Here is a 20,454-nt window from a genome sequence, read left to right as displayed (position 1 = left end):
GCTTATACACGTTAACTTTGAGTTTTACACTGACTAGAATAGCCTTTATGTGGCCTATCAAACATATATACATTGTACATCTGCTTTAATTATTAAAGAAAAGGGCATACTGACCAGAAATAAAGAATGTCCTTGTTAAAAATAAAGATTAAATGCCTCCCTTTCGGGGACATCCTCCTTTGATAATCAGACTCCCTCCCCAGGTGCCAAGGCCACACTGACTCGCTGGGTATGTACCAATTTGATTTTTGAAACCTTGAGGGATTATATTCTTGTGTGATGTTCTTTACTCTGACCAGACATAAAACTGTGCTGAAAACCATGTTTCTCCTGAGCAGCTTCTCAAGAGTAATCAGAGTTTGGCTCAAACAAAACACTTTTCTCTACCTATTATAAGTTGTTTATTGATTGTTTTTGTCAAAGTTACTTGGCATAGTTGGCAGGATATCAGAAAAACCCATATAATGTCACCCAGACTCTGCTTTGGACCAGCAGTTGGTACCAAGCCTGGGCCTCTTGCACCCCTGCTGCTTCTCAGTACCCTTCAGGCGATTCTGTACATTGTTCCTGATATCTGGGTTTCCTTGTTTTTTTTTTTTTTGCTCATGCCATGCAGCATGCACGTGTCCAACTCTTGGTGACCCCATGGACTATAGCCTGCCAGGCTTCTCTGTCCATGGAATTTTCCAGGCAAGAATACTGGAGAGAGTGGCCATTTCCTACTCCAGGGGATTTTCCTGCATTTCAACCTGTATCTCTTGTGTCTCCTGCAATGTCAGGGAGATTCTTTACCACTGAGCCACTTCGGAAGCCCTTAAGACTTGCACTTTATAACAAAATGACTCTAAACAAAAGGGGAGTACTTCCTTGGTGGTCCAGTGGCTAAGCCTCTGCTCCCAATGCAGTGGGCCCGGGTTTGATCCTTGGTCAGGGAACTAGATCTCACATGCTGCAACCAAGACCTGGAGCAACCAAATAAATAGGTCAATAAATATTTTTAAAAAGGGGGGAAAATGTGTTTCTAAAGCTTATCAGCACCCGGGCAGGCAGTCATCCATTGGAACTCTGGCTGGCTTCTTCAATTTGTATGGAAAGAATACTTATAAGTACTTTCCTAACCCTAAATAGCCAGGATAAAGCTTTTTTGACATTCCAAAACTGATTTCTGCATGCACAACTAAAGAAAGCTGGCTTGATAAACATCTTTTCAAAATTCTGACCCTGAGAGAACGGAAGTACTCCCAGGAGAAAACAAAATTGTAACTCTTATCATGTCCTTGAAATACAAACAGCAGCATTGCCTGAGACTACAGCCTTAGCTCAATGAGTAGAACCTAAAACCAAAGGGGGAGAAAAGCGAGGGAGGCTTTTTCTCTTTTTAAAAAATTAATTAATTTTTGGCTGCGTTGGGTTTTCTTTGCTGTGTGTGCGCTTTCTCTACTTGTGCCTGGGGCTACGCTTCACGGCAACGTGTGGGCTCCTCACTGTGGTGGTTCCTTGCTGCAGAGCACAGGCTCTCAGGTGCGTGGGCTCAGCAGTTGTGGTGCATGGGCTTAGTTGCCCTGCGGCACGTGGAGTCTTCCCAGATCAGGGATTGGACCTGTGTCCCCTGCATTCCCACCAGGGAAGTCCTGAAGAACTTTTAAAATTCAAGTAAGAAAACTGTGAGATCTCTGTGTCTATCTAGATGTATGTATGTCTGTGTGTATGTTATGAATGTGATATGTTTCTACCTCTGGACAATATTATCAATATGAATTTGTAAAAGAGCTTTATTTGATTGACTTAAAAGTGACCTCTTACATTGTGCTTAGTTGCTCTGTTGTGTCCAGCTCTCTGCGACCTCATGGGTTGTATGTAGCCCGCCAGGCTCCTCTGTCCATGGTCTTCTCCAGGCAAGAATACAGGAGTGAGTTGCCATTCCCTTCTCCAGGGGATCTTCCCGACCCAGGGATCAAACCTGGATCTCCTTCATTGCAGGCAGATTCTTTGCCATCTGAGCCACCAGGGAAGCCCAAGCTCTTACATTATTCAGCCATAAAAAAAATTAAATAATGCCATTTGCAGCAACATGGGTGGGCCTAGAGATTAGTATATTAAGTGAAATAAGTCAGATAAAGACAAATATCATATGATGTCACTTATGTGGAATCCAGAAAAAACAACACAAATGAACTTACTTACAGAACTGAAACAGTTTCATAGACATCAAAAACAAACTTTGGTACCAAAAGGGAAACGGGGGAGGGATAAATTAGGAGTTTGGGATTAGCAGACATACTGCTGTATATAAAACAGATAAGCAACAAGGTCCTATTGTATAGCACATAAAACTATATTCAATATTTTGTAATAAACCATAATGGAAAATAATCTGAGAAGAATATATACTGTATCTATAGCTATACACCTATATCTCTCTATATATGTGTGTATCTATCTTTGAATCACTTTCCTGTATACCAGAAACTAACACAGTATTATAAATCTATAATACTTCAATTTTTAAAAAGTAAGTATTTCTAAACGTAACATATGGAGAAGGCAATGGCAACCCACTCCAGTACTTCTGCCTGGAAAAATCCCATGGATGGAGGAGCCTGGTGGCCTGTAGTCCATGGGGTCGCTAAGAGTCGGACACGACTGAGCGACTTCGCTTTCACTTTTCACTTTCATGCATTGGAGAAGGAAATGGCAACCCACTCCAGTGTTCTTGCTTGGAGAATCCCAGGGACGGTGGAGCCTGGTGGGCTGCAGTCTGTGGGGTCGCACAGAGTCGGACACAACTGAATCGACTTAGCAGCAGCAGCAGCAGCAGCAGCAGCAAACGTAACATAAAAGTAATCCAAATGCTTAAAGGATCATGTGATCCAGGATTAATCAAGATTAATCTTTAATAAATGGAAACAAGTTTAAGTTGTGGGTTTGATTAATGCAGACATGTCTTTAGGGTCATCAGCATTAAGTATGATAACTTTTATTGTACGCCTGGAGGAGGGCACAGCAACCCACTCCAGTATTCTTGCCTGGCAAATCCCATGGCCAGAGGAGCCTGGCAGGCTACAGTCCATAGGGTCTCAAAGATTCACATATGACTAAAGCGACTTGGCACAAGTTTGCTGAAAGTCAATAAGTTCATGTTATCTATGTCACAAAATTTCTCAGCAAGAAAATTAACTTGGTGTGATGATATTTTCACAAGTAATGAAGTAGAGATAAATGAGATAAAAGTTTTAGGTGAACTCTTAAAGAATGATTATGTTTTATGGGATGTCTAAATGTAGTTCCTCCAGATTTTTGGTAATTTAAAACTCCAGAGTTTTGTTAAATTAGGATAGATGATGGGAATTTTTTTTGATATCCAGATCATTTCCAATTAAGATAAAAGTACCAAAACCTTCATTGGTAAACATGTCTAAATTTACCTACTTTGTTGTCTTACAAGAGAAAAAAACTAAAGATATTCAGGTTTATTAGACACGTCTCACACCACATAAAAGAGAAATTATGCTATGAGGAAAAGGTATGTTTTTAAAGGTTATGGAGTATATTCTTAGGTTTGCTAATCAGGAAATACTGGTATGACAGAGTCAATTACTTGCTTCCTGATTTTCACTAAAGTTTTTTAAGGTTTAAAAATTATAATCTATGTAAGTAAAGATACTAAAATAATAAAGTAAGCATTTCAGTTATAAAAAAGTAGTCTATCTAATGTTGACAGAAAATATAAAAAATGAAATATCTTTGTTTAGGAGAAAAAAAAGGAGTATAATTTTGTCATAGAATGAGTTGTTTCTGGGTGGAAAAAAAGGACAAATAAATAATGAATACAAGCAGTGATGTAAGGTTATAGAAAAGAAAACTTGAGAATTTTGTATGTGGTCATAATTAATTAAAATTAGATTGTATTTAATTAGGTAAATAAAATGTGTTATTAAAGGTAAGCTGAAGCAAGACTGCATTTGGTTTTCTCTCTGCTGAGAGAACAAAATTCTCTTGCAGTGCCACTCTTGATAACAGATGGTGTGAATTTCCTTGCCTTTATATGATCTGTACTTGCTTTTGAAATCTTTTGTCACTTTGGTTAAGTAAATAAGTATTGTTTCACAGTAGCCTATGATCCTATTTGACCAAGTGTTTTGAAGCTTTCTGATATTTTTGACAAACGTCTAGAATATCAAATTCTCATTAAAGTTCTTTTGACCTCCAGCTAACTTTGAGGTGCTTCATAGGGCCCCTGAGTCATCTCAGAAAAATATTAACCTAACTAAGCTTATTTGGTAGATTAAATTATGTAGGAAGCACTGTCAAATAAGACGTACCATTAAGCCTTCTTTATGTTATGTCTATGTAAGTATATGTATTATATGTATTTTAGAAATTACATGAAATTCCTGGAAATCATACATGTTCTGACATAAAATGCTATCTGTCATCAAAATTGAGGCTCCCATTAAAGAACTGAACCCGAGTATTTGGGAAATGCCCTCACTGACTTTCATGCCAAGGCAATGACGACTGACCATAGAGATGATGGCACATGTAGATAAAGTCCGTCCTGCTTCTACAGAACATTAACCCCTCATTGTCAAACTTCTGCCATCCTGAGGTCCTTAGGACAGTCTGCTCCTAAATCAGAAAAATTAGATGGTAACGATAGCTGTGAGTTGAGCAGCTGGGGCTTCAGGAAACCCAAGATGCCTGCTTGGCTCCTCCTGACTCCCTGGCAAACACTGCTTTTCATTTGGGGGGTTAAAGCCTTCCTTTGCTGCAAGGCTAATGCCCTCACAGAGACAAATAAGCTGATAGAAATTGTGTTTTCCACTTAGGGTTATGCTTTCCACAATCTCCAGTGATCAAGGCACCCACTTTATTGGGCAAATCATACTAATCTTAACAAAAACCTCACGAACTTCTTAAAATTATCGCTGTGACTGTGCTCCTCAGTTATCAGGCAAAGTCAAAACAGTAATGGAGAAACTGGACTCAAGTAGAACAAAAATTAATTACCTTGGATTAAATGAACTGATAAATATGAAATATAAATAAAATTTGTGTGACTTTTTGTCTGAAATATTACTAAATTTTAATCTTCCAGATAAGGGGATCTTTTGCTTTAAGCTAATTATGACTTACAGCAATTTGGTAAATTGCACATTTGTAAACAGATTTGAGGGTTTCCCAGGTAGCTTAGTGGTAAAGAATCTGCCTGAAATGCAGGAGACACAGGTTCAATCCCTGGGTTGGGAAGATTCACTGGAGAAGGAAATGGCAACCCACTCCAGTATTCTTGCCTGGAAAATCCCATGGACAGAGGAGACTGGTGGTCTACAGCCCATGGGGTAGCAAAAGAATCAGACATGATTTAGTGACTAAACAAACACACAGACTGGAAGCATTTATCTTTTCTCTCTACCTGTTGTTTCGTTGCTAAGTCATGCACTAGACTTGGTCTGTAGAAAGGACTGCTGATTAAACAACCATGACTGCATTCTGTTTGCTGTGTGCTAAGTCACTCAGTTGTGTCTGACTCTTTGCGATTCTATGGACTCTAGCCCGCCAGGCTCCTCTGTCCATGGGATTCTTCAGGCAAGAATACTGGAGTGGGTTGCCGTGTCCTCAACCAGATCTTCCTGACCCGGGGATCGAACCCAAGTCTCTTGTGTCTCCTGCATTGGTGGGTGGGTTCTCTACCATTAGCACCATCTAGAAAGACTGACTATGTTCTATTGATGGATTATCTTCTTGCTAGGAATGACTTACAAGAAACTCCCATTGACAATGCTGGTCTGATTTGGTTTACTGATGGGTCCTGCTTAAAAGATGAACAAGAATATTCAGTTCAGTTCAGTCGCTCAATCGTGTCCGACTCTTTGCGACCCCATGAATCCCAGCACGCCAGGCCTCCCTGTCCATCACCAACTCCCGGAGTTCACTCAGACTCAACGTCCATCGAGTCAGTGATGCCATCCAGCCATCTCATCCTCTGTCGTCCCCTTCTCCTCCTGCCCCCAATCCCTCCCAGCATCAGAGTCTTTTTCAATGAGTCAACTCTTCGAATGAGGTGGCCAAAGTACTGGAGTTTCAGCTTTAGCATCATTCCTTCCAAAGAAATCCCAGGGCTGATCTCCTTCAGAATGGACTGGTTGGATCTCCTTGCAGTCCAAGGGACTCTCAAGAGTCTTCTCCAACACCACGAGAATATTACCAAGCTGTAAATATAGTAACGTCCAACGTGCACATAATTGAAAACTCTTGTTTACCGGAAATGAGGTCAGTAAAATCAGCTGAATTAACTGCTTTAATTCAAGCTTGTCAACTAGCTAAAGACCAGGTAGCAACTATTTATACTGATAATTCTTATACATTTGGAGTGGCCCGTGACTTTGGGATATTATGGCAACAATGAGGTTTTTTTACCTCTTCGGGACAACCTACCAAAAAAAAAAAATGGTAAACGAGGGCTACCTTGGTGGCTCAGTGGTAAAGAGTCTGCCCACCAGTGCAGGGGACGTTGTTTGATCCCTGATCTGGGAAGATCCCACTTGGCGTGGGGCAGCTAAGCCTGTGCACCACAACTGTGAGCCTGAGAGCCGCATCTGCTGAGCCCACGTGCCACAGCCATGAAGCCTGCACGCCCTAGAGCCCGTGCTCGGCAACAAGAAAAGCCACCACAACGAGAAGCCCTTGCACTGCTGCTAGAGAGTAGCCCCCACTCTCCACTAGAGAAAAGCCTACGCAGCAAGGAAGCCCCAACAGAGCCATAAATCAATGATAATGGGAAACGGCTTGCAAAGTTATTAAATGCTATACAATTACCAAAAGAGTTACCACCTATTAAAGCCCCAGGACATTTGAAATCGAAGGCTATGGAAACTAAAGGAAATCAGCTTGCTGGTACGGCCACCGACAGCAAGCAGCTCTAAATAATCGTTCTGTCCAGCGTTGAGAATGTCCACCGCTCTCTGTCAACCCTGCTCACTCAGTGAAGGATTTCCTTCTGCAAGCTCAAGAAACTGCCACTGAAGAACAGATGTGGTAATAAAAAAGGAGAAATTTTTAACCCTGTCACACAAATATGGTTTGGACCTGAGAGGAAACCTGTTGTGCCTGCTGGAGCCCAATTGCCATGGCTCCAATATATACATTCTTTTACTCACTGGGTGCCTAAGAAAATGATTCTGTGGGGAAAAGAATGTTTAGGAGCTTTTTCCCCACAACTGGTTCATAGTGTATACGCTTGCTGTAATGTACATCCTATGTATAATCCAGGAAAGTCACTCTGTGGGTCACAGGCCCACTTTCCCCTTCCTAAGGGACCCTTTGATGTATAGCAATTGGATTTTGTCCAGCTGCCACCATCTCAAAGAAATAAATATATGTTCATAATGATCTTCATGTTTTCACACTGGCTTGACACTTTTCCATGCAAGAGAGCAATGGCTTTAACAGTAGGTAAATTGCTATTCAATTCAGTTCAGTTTAGTCGCTCAGTTGTGTCTGACTCTGCGACCCCATGGACTGCAGCACGCCAGGCCTCCCTGTCCATCACCAACTCTTGGAGGAGTTTACCCAAACTCATGTCCATTGAGTCGGTGATGCTATCCAACAATCTCATCCTCTGTCATCTCCTTCTCCTCCCATCTTCAGTCTTTCCCAGCATCAGGGTCTTTTCAAATGAGTCAGCTCTTCCCATCAGGTGGCCAAAGTACTGGAGTTTCAGCTTCAACATCAGTCCTTCCAATGAACACTCAGGACTGATCTCCTTTAGGATGGACTAGTTGGATCACCTTGCAGTCCAAGGGACTCTCAAGAGTCTTCTCCAGCACCACAGTTCAAAAGCATCAGTTCTTCAGCGCTCAGTTTTCTTTATAGTCCAGCTCTCACATCCATACATGATTACTGGAAAAACCACAGCCTTGACTAGACAGACCTTTGTTGGCAAAGTAATGTCTCTGCTTTTTAATATGCTGTCATAGGAAAGATAATAATTCCTGTCTGGGGAAGTCCTTCTGAATTACACAGTGATTGGGAAACACATTTTACTGCACAAATAATTAAATCTAATGTGACATTTCCAATTACGTGGCCTTTTCACTGTGCACATCTTCAGCATCGGTAGAAAGGACTAGTGGCACCATCAAGTTGCAACTGGCAAAACTTTCAGAAACAGTTCTTTCACGGCCAAAAGCTCTTCTCCTAGAGCCTCTTGGCCTTAGACCTATGCCTTTTGGTGAGCACGAGCCATGTCCTTTTGAAAGAATTAACAGGATGGCCTGTGATTAGATGAGGGAATATATGGACCAACCTCAGTCCAAGGGGATATATTACATTATTGTCAGGGCGTTATTAAAACACATAAGGAAAATGAAAAATTAGTAGCTAGCCCCTTTCACTGTGAGCTCTTGGAAGATGAAATCCTTAAAGATCATGGATTATAATCTGGAGGTTTTATTTATTGGAAAAGACATAAAATATTTGTTGCAGCAACATCAGAAAGGATCTTATCAGTTACTATTTACTAATCCATGTGTTGCCAAACTATTAATAGAAGGCATAGACTCATGGATTCACATCTCTTATTTTTTTTTCCTTTAGAATTATTTTATTAAATCATAAATGTACAACAGCTTCTTAACTCTACACATGCACTTACATTTTTTTAAAGGAAAAACGTTATGTTTTATTACACCATGATCCTGGCTAATAGCTTTTCAAAACTTTGAGAAAAATCTTAAAAAAGGTTTCACATGTCACCTGAAACTTACAAATTTAACATTATCAAAGAAGGAATGCTTCTACACTCTTACAAAGACCACTAGAAAGAAACAACAATTAAACAGCTAAGACACTGTCTCAAAGGCATTTTTTTTTTTTTTACAATCCTTCCTCCACAGTAAGGTAATGTTATTAAATAAGCCAATCCATTCACAAAATGGCTCTCTGCATCTGCTCTGGTGTCTTCTGCCATATCACTGCATATTTATGCATGACTGAGATAAGATTTTCCTTAACGTTGTTATTTCGATAACCTGAAGCTGTTCTGTTACCTCTGGGCTCTCATCCTCTCCTATTTATACAGTGAAGCCCATGGCAAATAGGAAGCAGCTCAGTATCTGCTTCTCCCTCCGTAACCCCCACTTCCTCCACTGCCTCCTGGACCATGGCTTCCTCCACCATATGGTCCCCCAATGTTCCTGCTACCACCAAAATTTCCACTCTTCATTGGACCATAGTTAGAAGGTTGTTGGTTATAATTTGCAAAATCATTGTAATTTCCACTCCCGTAATTTCCTCCTCCATAGTTGTCACAACCACCTCTGTAGCCCCCAGCCTGGTTGCCATATCCAAGTCCTCCACCACCATATCCTCCTCCATAACCAGGGCCGCCTCCAAAATTGCCACCTCCAGGTCCCCCTCCATACCAGTTATAGCCATCCCCAAATCCACAGCCACTTCCATATCCATCAGATCCCCCTCTAAAGTTACTTCCTGGTCCTGGTCCAAAATTTCCACCGCCACCGCGAGAATCTCCAAAACCAAAGTTGCCTCCTCCTTCCACCTCTAGAACTTTGGACTTCCTGCATTTCTTGTCTAGACAAAGCCTTTCTTTTCTGCATTATAACCATTGATAGTATTTTTGCAACACAATCTTATCCACAGGATCATGGTCATCAAAAGTAAGCCTCTTTTCTTTCCAGACTGCCTGTCAGTAATTATCTCAATGGTATCAATTTTTCCATATTCCTCAAAGTAATCTCTAAGATGATGTTCCTCAGTATCTTCCTTAATTCCACCAACAAACAGCTTCTTCACACTTACATGAGCCCCTGGCTTTCCAGATTCCTGTCTTGCAACAGCACGTTTTAGCTCAACCACTCTCCCGTCAACTGAATGACTTCTTGCGGCCATGGCTGAAGTGGATTCAGTCACAAAACCAAATCCTCTTGATTTTTGCTTGCAGGATCCCTCATTACCACACAATCTGTAAGTTTTCCCCATTGCTCGTAGTAGTTCCTCAAACTTTCTTCTGTAGTTTCAAAGCTCAAGCCACCAATAAAGAGTTCACAGAACTGTTGCTTTTCTCTCTCCATCGCGGACTCAGTCGCTTCAGCCCGATTTCCCGCAGCCGAGCGAGATGAGAGATCTCCGCGGACGAACACGAACCGGACTTGCCCTGGCGCTGTAGCGAGAACTGCCGCCGCTCAAAACAACACCGCTGGAGCACCTCCACTCCAGACCCGGCGCCGCTGCTACTGCCCACATCTAATTTTAAAAACCTCCTCTAAAAGAGAGCCCTCCTAAACTGTTGGTGGGATTGTAAGTTGGTGCAACTGCTATCAAAAATAGTATGAATTTTCCTTAAAAACCTAAAAACAGAGTTGCTGTATGATCCAGCAATTCCATTCCTGGGTGTATATCTGGACAAAACTCTATTTCAAAAAGACACATGCACTATTTAAAACCTAAAAACAGACAGATGAATGGATAAGGAAGATACTATATATATATATATATATATATATACATATATATACTGTTACTTCAGTCATGTCTGACTGCTTGGACCCTATGGAACATGGCCCTCCAGGGTCCTCTGTCCATGGGATTCTCCAGGCAAGAATTCTGGAGTGGGTTGCCTTGCCCTCCTCCTGGAGTTGTTTCCGACCCAGGGATTGAACCCGTGTCTTACGCCTACTGTTGACAAAACTCTTTTTCAAAACACACACACACCCTGTTTGTAAATAAGTTCATTTGTATCATAGTTTAGATTCCACGTATAAGTAATACTAAATGATATTTGTCTTTCTCTTTCTGATGTATTTCACTTAATATATAATAATCTCTAGGTCCATCCATATTGATGGACTTGGATCTATTTTGATAATATTATATATATACTATGTTATTCATATATATATTATATACAGTATTATGTGTGTGTTAGTCCGTCAGTTGTATCTGACTCTTTGTGACCGCACAGACTGTAGCCTGCCAGGCTCCTCTGTCTATGGGATTCTCCAGGCAAGAATACTGGAGTGGGTAGCCAGTCCTTCTTCAGGGGATCTTCCAACTCAGGGATTGACCCCAGGTCTCCAGCATCAAAAGCAGATTCTTTACTGTCTGAGCCATTAGGGAAGCCTAACATTATATATATATCCATATGTATACTATTACATAATATATCCATATGTATAATATTATTCAGTCATAAAAAATAATGAAATAATGGCATTTGCAGCAATGTGGACGGACCTAGAGATAATTAATTAAATGAAGCAAATCAGAAAGAGAAAGACAAATATATGGTATCACTTATACGTGGAATTAAACTATGGTACAAATGAACTGACTTACAGAAACGGAAACAGACTCACAGACGCAGAGGAAACACGCATGGTTGCCAAGGAGGATGCGGAGTTGGGGAGGGATGAACTGGGAGTTTGGGATTAGCAGATGCAAGTGACTGTATATTGAATGGATAAGCAGTAAGGTCCTACTGTAGAGCACAGGAACTATAGTCAGTATCCTGTAACAACCCATAATGGAAAAGAGTATGAAAAAGGGAAATATATACATGTAAAACTGAATCACTCTGATGTACTCCAGAAACTAAGACAACATTGCATATCAACTGTACTTCAGTTTTTAAAAAAGAATCTTGAACCTACACACACACACACACACACACACACACACGGCCTCTCCACCTGAGTGGACTTTGTTCCATATTTCTGACACCTGACTTCAAGTAACTAAGCTCAAATGACACCCTCATCAGGATACGAAGATGACAACGGCAAACAGCTGGCCAAAGAATCTGGGTCAGGCCTGTGAGACTGATCCTACTAGTTCAGTTGAACTGTTTATCAAACATTTGTCTTCCTATCATAAAGGAAAGTTATTGTTTTACTTCTAGCTATATTTTTGCTCCAATAGTCAGGGTGGGAAGAAAATGCTCTAGTAAAGTTGTCATCAATAGAGTTATTGGGATAAGCCCCTCGTAATACCTATCCACGACCGTTCAGATTCTCCTAACATGACCACTCACCCAGGCCACCTGCCCTCTGACCTAACCTTTCAGGTTCAGATTCTCCAACATACTAACATGCCCGCCCCTGTCTGATACCATCCTCTGTTCTCAGAGACTGGACATATTTACCCCAGGACACCCTTGCCCTGTTCCTTACTCAACTGAAAAATGTCTTAAAGAGAAAAGTTGCTAGAAATTGTGCTAGCAACTTCTTTATATCAAGAGTCTAGTTGATTTTTGGAAAACCTACAAGAGAAGTGATCTATAGTTTAATAAAATTGTGTTGACAGAACTCTGAGTTCATGAGGCTATCAGTGGGAGAACCCTGGCGGGGATCCCCTGTGCTCCCCAGGTTCTGTCTTCACATGTGGTATTGGAACCGATCCAGCTTCCCAAGGACGGGCACATAAATGTCTCAACAGCTGACAAACAGAAGGTTTATGTTTACTAGGACATTACGTTGCCCCATTGTCTACACATCAGGAAATAGATGAACTTCCTTTCTGTCCTCATTACAGAGTCAAGAGGTCCACGTTAACAAGACACCAAGATGTGTGCTAAGTCACTTCAGTCGTGTCCGACTCTGTGTGACCCTGTGGACTGCAGCCCGCCGGGCTCCTCTGTCCATGGGATCTGCAGGCAAGAACACTGGAGTGGGCTGCCATGCCCTCCTCCAGGGCATCTTCCCCACCCAGGACTGAACCTGCATCATAGGCAGGTGGGTTCTTTACCACTAGTGCCACCTGGGAAGGCCAAGATCCCTGGAAGCAAAATATTTTTGTTCTGAACACAAGAATATATGTAAACAGAGAGATAATTAAAAATCTATCAGCTACCATTGGTCAAATAGCTGAAGAGACTGCAAAAAACACTGAAGCATAACAGACATCCTAAATTCCTTACCCAAAGTAGTGTTAGATAATGGGGTTGCCTTGGATGGTCTACTGGCTAAACAAGGGGCCGTTTCTGCTATTGTGCATACTTCTTGTTCTACTTATATCAGTACCTCTGGAGAAATTGAGACTTGCCTAGAAATAACTTCCCTAAAGGCAAGGTAGTTACAAGACGTAAGGAAAACTGACCCTTAAGTGACCTGTTTAGTTAGCATCCTTCAGGAATAAGATGTTTCTTCCCACTCTGCTTTACAGATGATTATTATATTTATAATATATGCTATCATTATTTTCCTATCAAGCTACTCATAATACGTATCACTGCTTGCATTATCTACTGCTGAGATCACAAGTATTATGTTTGTGTGACAATTTGATAACAGTTGATAATACATATAGCTTATGTTTCCCCCATCGATATATATCCATTACATTCAATTGGTTACCCCCAAATGAGGATAACTAGGCAACTCTTTTCCTATAAAAAATAAAAATACAAAAAAAAAAAAAAAGCACAAAGGAAAGAGATTGATCTATGATCAAGGGACATGATAGCCCCAAGGCAGGCAGAAATCACCCTGGCATTGAAGGACTAATATATTTTAGATAATTTAAATTATTTCTTTATCTTTGGCTGTGCTGGGTCTTCACTGCTGCACGGGATTTTTCTCCGGTTGTGATGCACGGGCTTGTCATTGCAGTGGCTGCTCTTGTTGCAGAGCGCAGGCTCCAGGACGCCAGGGCTCAGTGGTTGCGGCTCCCGGGCTCTGGAGCACAAGCCCAGCAGTTGTGGCTCGTGGGCTTAGTTGCTCCGTGGCATGCGGGACCTTCCTGGATCAGGGATCGAACCTGTGTCCTGCATCTGCAGGTGGATTCTCTACCACTGAGCCACCAAGGAAGCCCCGAGGGACAAATATTTTGATCATCAGGGCTTTCCATAGAAAGATTTACAATCAAAAAAGGGGAAATGATAACAGGAAATTTCACATATTGATGTACAGGTGAGTCATTCTGGCTTATAACTTGAGTTAGCTTGAGTCTTACGCTGACTAGAATAGCCTGTTTGCGGTCTACCAAGCATGCATTATACGTCTGCTTTAATTATTGAAGAAAAGGGTGCATTGACCAGAATGAAAGAACGTCCATGTTAAAAACAAAGGTTAAATGCCTCCCTTTCTGGAGCACCAATGCTTATATTCTTTTCAATGATAAGACTCCCCTCCCAGGTGCCGAGGCCATACTGACTCGCTGGGTATGTACTGATTTGATTTTTGAAATCTTGAGGGAATATATTCTTGACTTGTGTGATGTTCTTTGTTCTGGCCAGACCTAAAACTGTGCTGGAAACCATGTTTCTCTGGAGCAGCTTCTCAGAGTAATCTGGGAAACTGGCTTCTGGGCTGTAGTCCTCAGTTTGGCTCAAATAAAACCCTTTTCTGTACCTATGATGAGTTGTTTATTGATTATTTTCCCTGACAGTAGAAAGGGGGAAGGAAGGAAGGACAGACTTATCTGTAGGTCCCTATCTTAGTGCTGTTCTCCAAAGATCTGCAAGACTACGAATGATGCCTATTTTATGCCAGTGGTTTTCATCAGGCAGACGCTGTGTCTCCTGCCTGAGGCTGAGCCAGACGTGAGAGATGCAGCTGAGCCTCTGGAGGTGCTTGTACACTCACTTTGCTGTGAACGAATATCTAAGAACTTTGGAGATTTCTCCTAAAACCCCAGATCTCTGGTTCTTTGGAAAGTTGGAAGCTTTGGCACACGGGGACCTATTCCCACATGCCAGCTTTGCCAGGAACCAACTGTCTGTCGTTCAGAGCCTAAGATGGGGCGTGAGTGTTCGTGGACGAGAGCCAGTGTCACGCCTGTCCATCCAGGTGTGCGTGGACACCCGTGTCTACATCTGTCCTGTTGCTCCCATCGCCTGCCTCCCTGTTTTCTTCACGCATCTATTCATGGGTTCATTCCTTCAACTGATACACATCAAATGCCCTCCGTGTGCCAGCTCTCAGGAATTTAAACACTTACGGCATTGTGTTAGTTTCTTAGTGCTGCTGCATCACAAACTGCCTGGCTTAAATAACAGAGGTTTAGTCTCTCAGAGTTCTGGAGGCCAGAGGTGTTGGCAAGGCCCGCAGGGGGTGGCCAGCAGTCCTTGACTGGCAGCTGCATCACTCTAGTCTCTGCTTCCGTCGTGTGACCTGCCCTCCGAGTGTCTGTCTTCACATGGCCTTTTCCTCTCTGTGTGCCTGTCTCTGTGTCTCTTTTCAGAAGGACAACAGGCATGATGCATTAAGGACACCACCCTCCTTCTCAGTTCAGTGTGACTTCATCTTTATATTTATTTAGATACATATATTTATTTAGTTTTGGCTGTGCTGGGTCTTTTTTGCTGCACAAACTTTTCTCTAGTCGTGGTGAGCAGGCTTCTCATTGTGGTAGCTTCTCTTGTTGCGAAACACACAGGCTCTAGAGCACGGTTTCTGGGCTCTAGAGCACAGGTTCAATAGCTGTGGCCAAGGGTTTAGCTGCTCTGCAGCATGTGAAATCTTCCAAACCAATGTCTCTTGTATCGGCAGGCGGATTCTTTCCCTCTGGGCCATTGGAGAAGCCCTGACCTCACCTTGATTACATCTGCAGCAAGCGGCAGCTACAAACAAGGCCTCACTCAGTTTCATCAGGGTCAGGACTTTAATGTCTTTCGGGAGGATGCAATTCAACTCACAACCGACATTAAAAAAAAAACCCAACAACTTGGGCTTCCCTGGTGGTCCAGTGATTAAAAATTTGCCTTGCAATGCAGGGGACTCTGGTTTGATCTCTGGTCTGGGAAGATCCTACAGGCTGTGGGGCAGCTCAAACTGTGCACCACAGCTATGGAACCTAGGCTCTGGAGCCTGCGAGCTGCAAGTACTGAGCCCATGGGCTCTAGAGTCTATGCTCTGAGACAAGAGAAGCCACCACCATGAGCAGCCCCTGCACCAGCGCTGGAGAGGAGCCCCTGCTCACCGCAAGGAGGGAAAGCCCGAGCGCAACAAAAACAACCCAGCACAGCCAAAATAAGTGAATAATAATCATGAAAAAACCCACCTCAAACAACCCACGGCCCTTGCTCAGCATCCACTTCGGGAGACAAGACTCCTGAAACGTCAGCAAAGCACCCCAGTGACAACCTGTGTGGGGCACGTACGCTGACTCGGTTTTGTGTCCTCCGAGGCGGACTGTTGTGACTTTACTTTGCAGATGAGGAAACTGAGGCAGGGAAAGGTTACACTGTGAAGGTCACCAAGGAAGCAGAGCTCAGTGTGAAAACAGAACAGTGAGTTCCAGCGAGTGGGTGAAGCTCAGCAAACTGCTTTCCCCTGCCCATCTGACTTTTCCCCACGATGTGGACGTCAGACAGCATGAAGCTAGCCTGTATCTTGGCCCCCATCATGAAACCTGTGCTTATCTCATTTACAGTCCCCTCATTTACACTCCCTGCTGCTCCAGGGACTTCCCAGGGTGATTGCAGAGGCTGTGTGTGTCATGTATGAAAGGTCCGATTGTTTTCTTGACTGGAAGGGTGATGTCTCTACATTTACATTTGAGCAAAATATAGTCCATATTTAGGGTCAATTTCCTGTGTCTCTGTTGCATTCTCTCGTAGATGGAAGAATCATCCAGAAAACCATAACAAGATGCTCTAAATAACCTTTCTTTTGTGGTACTGATCTATCTAAGTAAATATAGTTAGTACCAGATGGGACTTTTGCAGAGCAGAATTCTGAACGAGAGAATGGATTCATTTTGAGTTCCCTTAAATTAAATGAGAGATTTTTTTCCTTGGGTGATCGACTCCCACATTCAATATTCCCAGTATGACATTTTGTACTGTTATACTTGGTAAGTTAAGCACAGCTATTCTGAGCTTCATGTGCAAGGAGTCTGAGCTCAGAGTTCCTTTTTTAGTTTAGCTCATAAAGGCTGCTTGTATGTTTGGGTATTTCATGCAGAAAGAAGTCTTCTGGGCTAGGTCACTCACATTTCATACTCTCTTGCTAGGTATATACAAAGTTCATGGCTATTTTTAACACACACCTCAGCTACCTTAAAACCACAGTCAGAATTTAAAGCTATGACTGATTTTTTTCAGTTAGCATAATGTCTAAGTGAAAGTTAAGTGAAACAAGCCAGTCACAAAAGGGCAAATACTGTGTAAGTCCACTTATATGAGATTCCTAAAGTAGGCAGATTCAGAGAGACAGAAAGTAGAAGGATATTGCCAGGGCCTGAAGAGGGGGGAGGAGTAGTAGAGAGTGTAACCTTAAAAAATATTCATCACCTAAAAGTTGAGGGTTATGCTTTATTGGTGAGAATTTTTAGGACTTCAAGCCTGGGAGATAGCATCTCAAGTAACCCTGAGAGAACTGCTCCAAGGAGGCGAGGGGAGGAACCAGGTTATACAGAAGCTTTACAATGAAGGGCAGGTAATCTGAGCATCAAAATATCATTGTTAATTAAAGAAAACCAGATATCCCAAGTTAAGGAACTTAGTACTTTTCCACGAAGGGAAAAATGGGAGAGTCTGAGCTCACTGGAGGCATCATTCCGTGGGCGTCTCAGCAATCCTGGGTCAGTGTCCTGTGTTTCTCACGCCCCAAGCTCCCGGGGCTCACCATAGGGAGTGGCTGCAATCTGGCCGTTAGATCCCAGGTATTCTTCTCCTTCCCGAATGCTCTTAGGCTCACACTGGAAGGCTGGAATTGCTGACGACTGTTACATCCTTGTTTACTGATATGGCAAGAACTATTTCCATTCCTAAAAGTTAGTGTTTAATAGGGACAGAGTTTCAGTTGGGAAGATGAAAAAGTCCTGGCTATGCACAGAGGTGATGGCTACACAACAACATATATTATATAATGTCACTGAACATACACTTAAAAATGGGTAACACAGTACATTTTATGTTTTGTCTATTTCACCACAGTAAGGGGAAAATGCCTACAATAACCCAAGTCACTGTAAATCCATATAATATGTATTTATGTTGTTGTTCAGTCACTAAGTCATTTCTGACTCTTTGAGACCCCATGGACTGCAGCACACCAGGTTCCTCTGTCCTCCCCTAACTCCCAGAATTTGCTCAAATTCATGTCCATTGACTCAGGGATGCTATCTGACCACTTCATCCTTTGCTACTGCTCCTCTTTTTTTGCCTTCAATCTTCCCCAGCATTGGGGTCTTTTCTAATGAGTCGGCTCTTCGCATCAGGTAGCAAAAGTTTCGGGCTTCAGCATCAGTCCTTCCAATGAGTATCCAGGGTCGATTTCCTTTAGGATTGACTGGTTTGATCATTGTGCTGCCCAAGGGACTCTCAAGAGTCTTCTCCAGAATCACAGTTCAAAAACTTCAATTCATTGGTGCTCAGCCTTCTTTATGGTCCAACTCTCACATCTGTACATGACTACTGGAAAACCATAGCTTTGACTATACTGACCTTTGTTGGCAAAGTGATGTCTCTGCTTTTTAAAACGCTGTCTAGGTTTCTCATAGCTTGTCTTCCAAGGAGCAGGCATCTTTTAGTTTCATGGCTGCAGTCACTGTACACAGTGATTTTGGAGTCCAGGAAAAGAAAATCTGTCACTGCTTCCACTTTTCCCCCTTCTATTTGCCATGAAGCGATGGGACCAGGTGCCATAATCTTAGTTTTTTGAATGTTGAGTTTCAAGCCAGATTTTCACTGTCCTCTTTCACCCTTATCAACATATATTGAACATATCTATATACATACAAAATATATAAAACCTCACATTCCCACAATTAAATATGATATATATCATAAATATTGTTAACAATTACATGTATAGTTTTATAGAATTTGTTCACTGTTTTGTGCTTGTCTATATTTTTTAAGTTAAAAAGTTCCTTGGCAAATATAAATAATTTTAGCTCTCTGACTTACTGTGTGACTTAGTGCAAGTCTTTTTAGCATTTTGAGCTATTATTATCCTGTAAAATAGGGACACTAACTCTACAGGGCTACCAAAGAGGGAGGGAGAGTTAAAGACATGAAATAGACTCTGAAACACAAGTGGGAACCAAAGTAAATTGAGATCACCCCTTAGTAGGGTGTACAGTGTAAAGGAATCAGTGTAATTCTGGAAATTTCTTAGCCCCCTAGAGCAAGAGCGGCAGCACGGTGTGAATAGTAAGGAATGGCAGGGACCACAGAGGCTGTTGCTGCTGTGTGCGCTCAGTCGTGGCTGGCTCTTTGTGACCCCATGGACCGCAGCCCACCAGGCTCTTCTGTCCTTGGGATTTTCCAGGTGAGAATACTGGAGTGAGTTGTCATTCCCTTCTCCAGGGATCAAACCCTGGTCTTCTGGTTGCAGGTGGAGTCTTTACCGTCTGAGCCACAGGGAGCAACCTTATTTTTTTTCAATATAGAAAAATGTATTTAATTTCATCTTACTGCCCAGATCAAGTCAGCCCATAGTACAACATTTTTCTATTTTAATAGTAGCTGCCAGTTCCCAACAAAATCCAATGCTCAACGGTAGGCAGAAATTTTGATATACTTATTATATTCCAGTAGCTTTTTAAAATTGCATTTATCTGGGGCTTTCCTGGTGGTTCAGTGGTTAAAATCCGCCTTGCAGTGCAGGGGGCACTGATTCGGTCCCTGGTCAGGGAAGATCCCACACGCTGCAGGGCAGCTAAGCCTGTGCGCCACAACTGCTGAGCCTGCGTGCCCATGCTCTGCAACAAGAGACGCCGCTTCAATGAGAAGCCCACTCACGGCAGCCAGAGGGTAACCCTGCTTTCAGCTACCAGAGAAAGCCTGTGTGCTGCAATGAAAACCCACTTCAGCCAAAAATAAATAAATATTTTAAAAAAGCTTCAGTTCAGTTCAGTCGCTCAGTTGTGTCCGACTCTTTGCGACCCCGTCGCAGCACGCCAGGCCTCCCTGTCCATCACCAACTCCCGGAGTTCACTCAGACTCAACGTCCATCGAGTCAGTGATGCCATCCAGCATCTCATCCTCTGTTGTCCCCTTCTCCTCCTGCCCCCAATCCCTCCCAGCATCAGAGTCTTTTCCAATGAGTCAACTCTTCACATGAAGTGGCCAAAGTACTGGAGTTTCAGCTTTAGCATCATTCCTTCCAAAGAAATCCCAGGGCTGATCTTCAGAACGGACTGGTTGGATCTCCTTGCAGTCCAAGGGACTCTCAAGAGTCTTCTCCAACACCACAGTTCAAAAGCATCAATTCTTCGGTGCTCAGCTTTCTTCACAGTCCAACTCTCACATCCATACATGACCACTGGAAAAACCATAGCCTTGACTAGATGGACCTTTGTTGGCAAAGTAATGTCTCTGCTTTTCAATATGCTATATCTGTATCTGGTTGTTTGGATTAAAATGCCAAAAGGAGTTCATTGGTGGACATCTTCACATCTCTGCTTCTGCTGGCCTTCTGAGAGATTTTAACATGTCTTGCAAAAGACAGGTTTTTCTCTGGCTCTTTGATTGTTAACATCAGT

At 42.5% G+C, this 20,454-nt stretch overlaps 1 non-coding gene and 1 pseudogene across 1 annotated transcript; one reads left to right on the top strand and one right to left on the bottom strand.

Annotated features, from left to right (window-relative positions):
• Positions 1–5,179: 5,179 nt before the first annotated feature.
• On the top strand, positions 5,180–5,250 carry TRNAF-GAA (transfer RNA phenylalanine (anticodon GAA)). The gene has a single exon. It is a non-coding gene; the product is annotated as a tRNA-Phe (tRNA).
• Positions 5,251–8,598: 3,348 nt separating this feature from the next.
• On the bottom strand, positions 8,599–10,224 carry LOC102268566 (heterogeneous nuclear ribonucleoproteins A2/B1 pseudogene; annotated as a pseudogene).
• Between the last annotated feature and the right edge of the window lie 10,230 nt (positions 10,225–20,454).

The sequence above is a fragment of the Bos mutus genome, chromosome 21 (assembly GCF_027580195.1).
Source record: "Bos mutus isolate GX-2022 chromosome 21, NWIPB_WYAK_1.1, whole genome shotgun sequence".
Classification (NCBI taxonomy): Eukaryota; Metazoa; Chordata; class Mammalia; order Artiodactyla; family Bovidae; genus Bos; species Bos mutus.
Note: the sequence above shows the minus strand (reverse complement) of the source record. Positions and strands in the feature narration are given on the sequence as shown.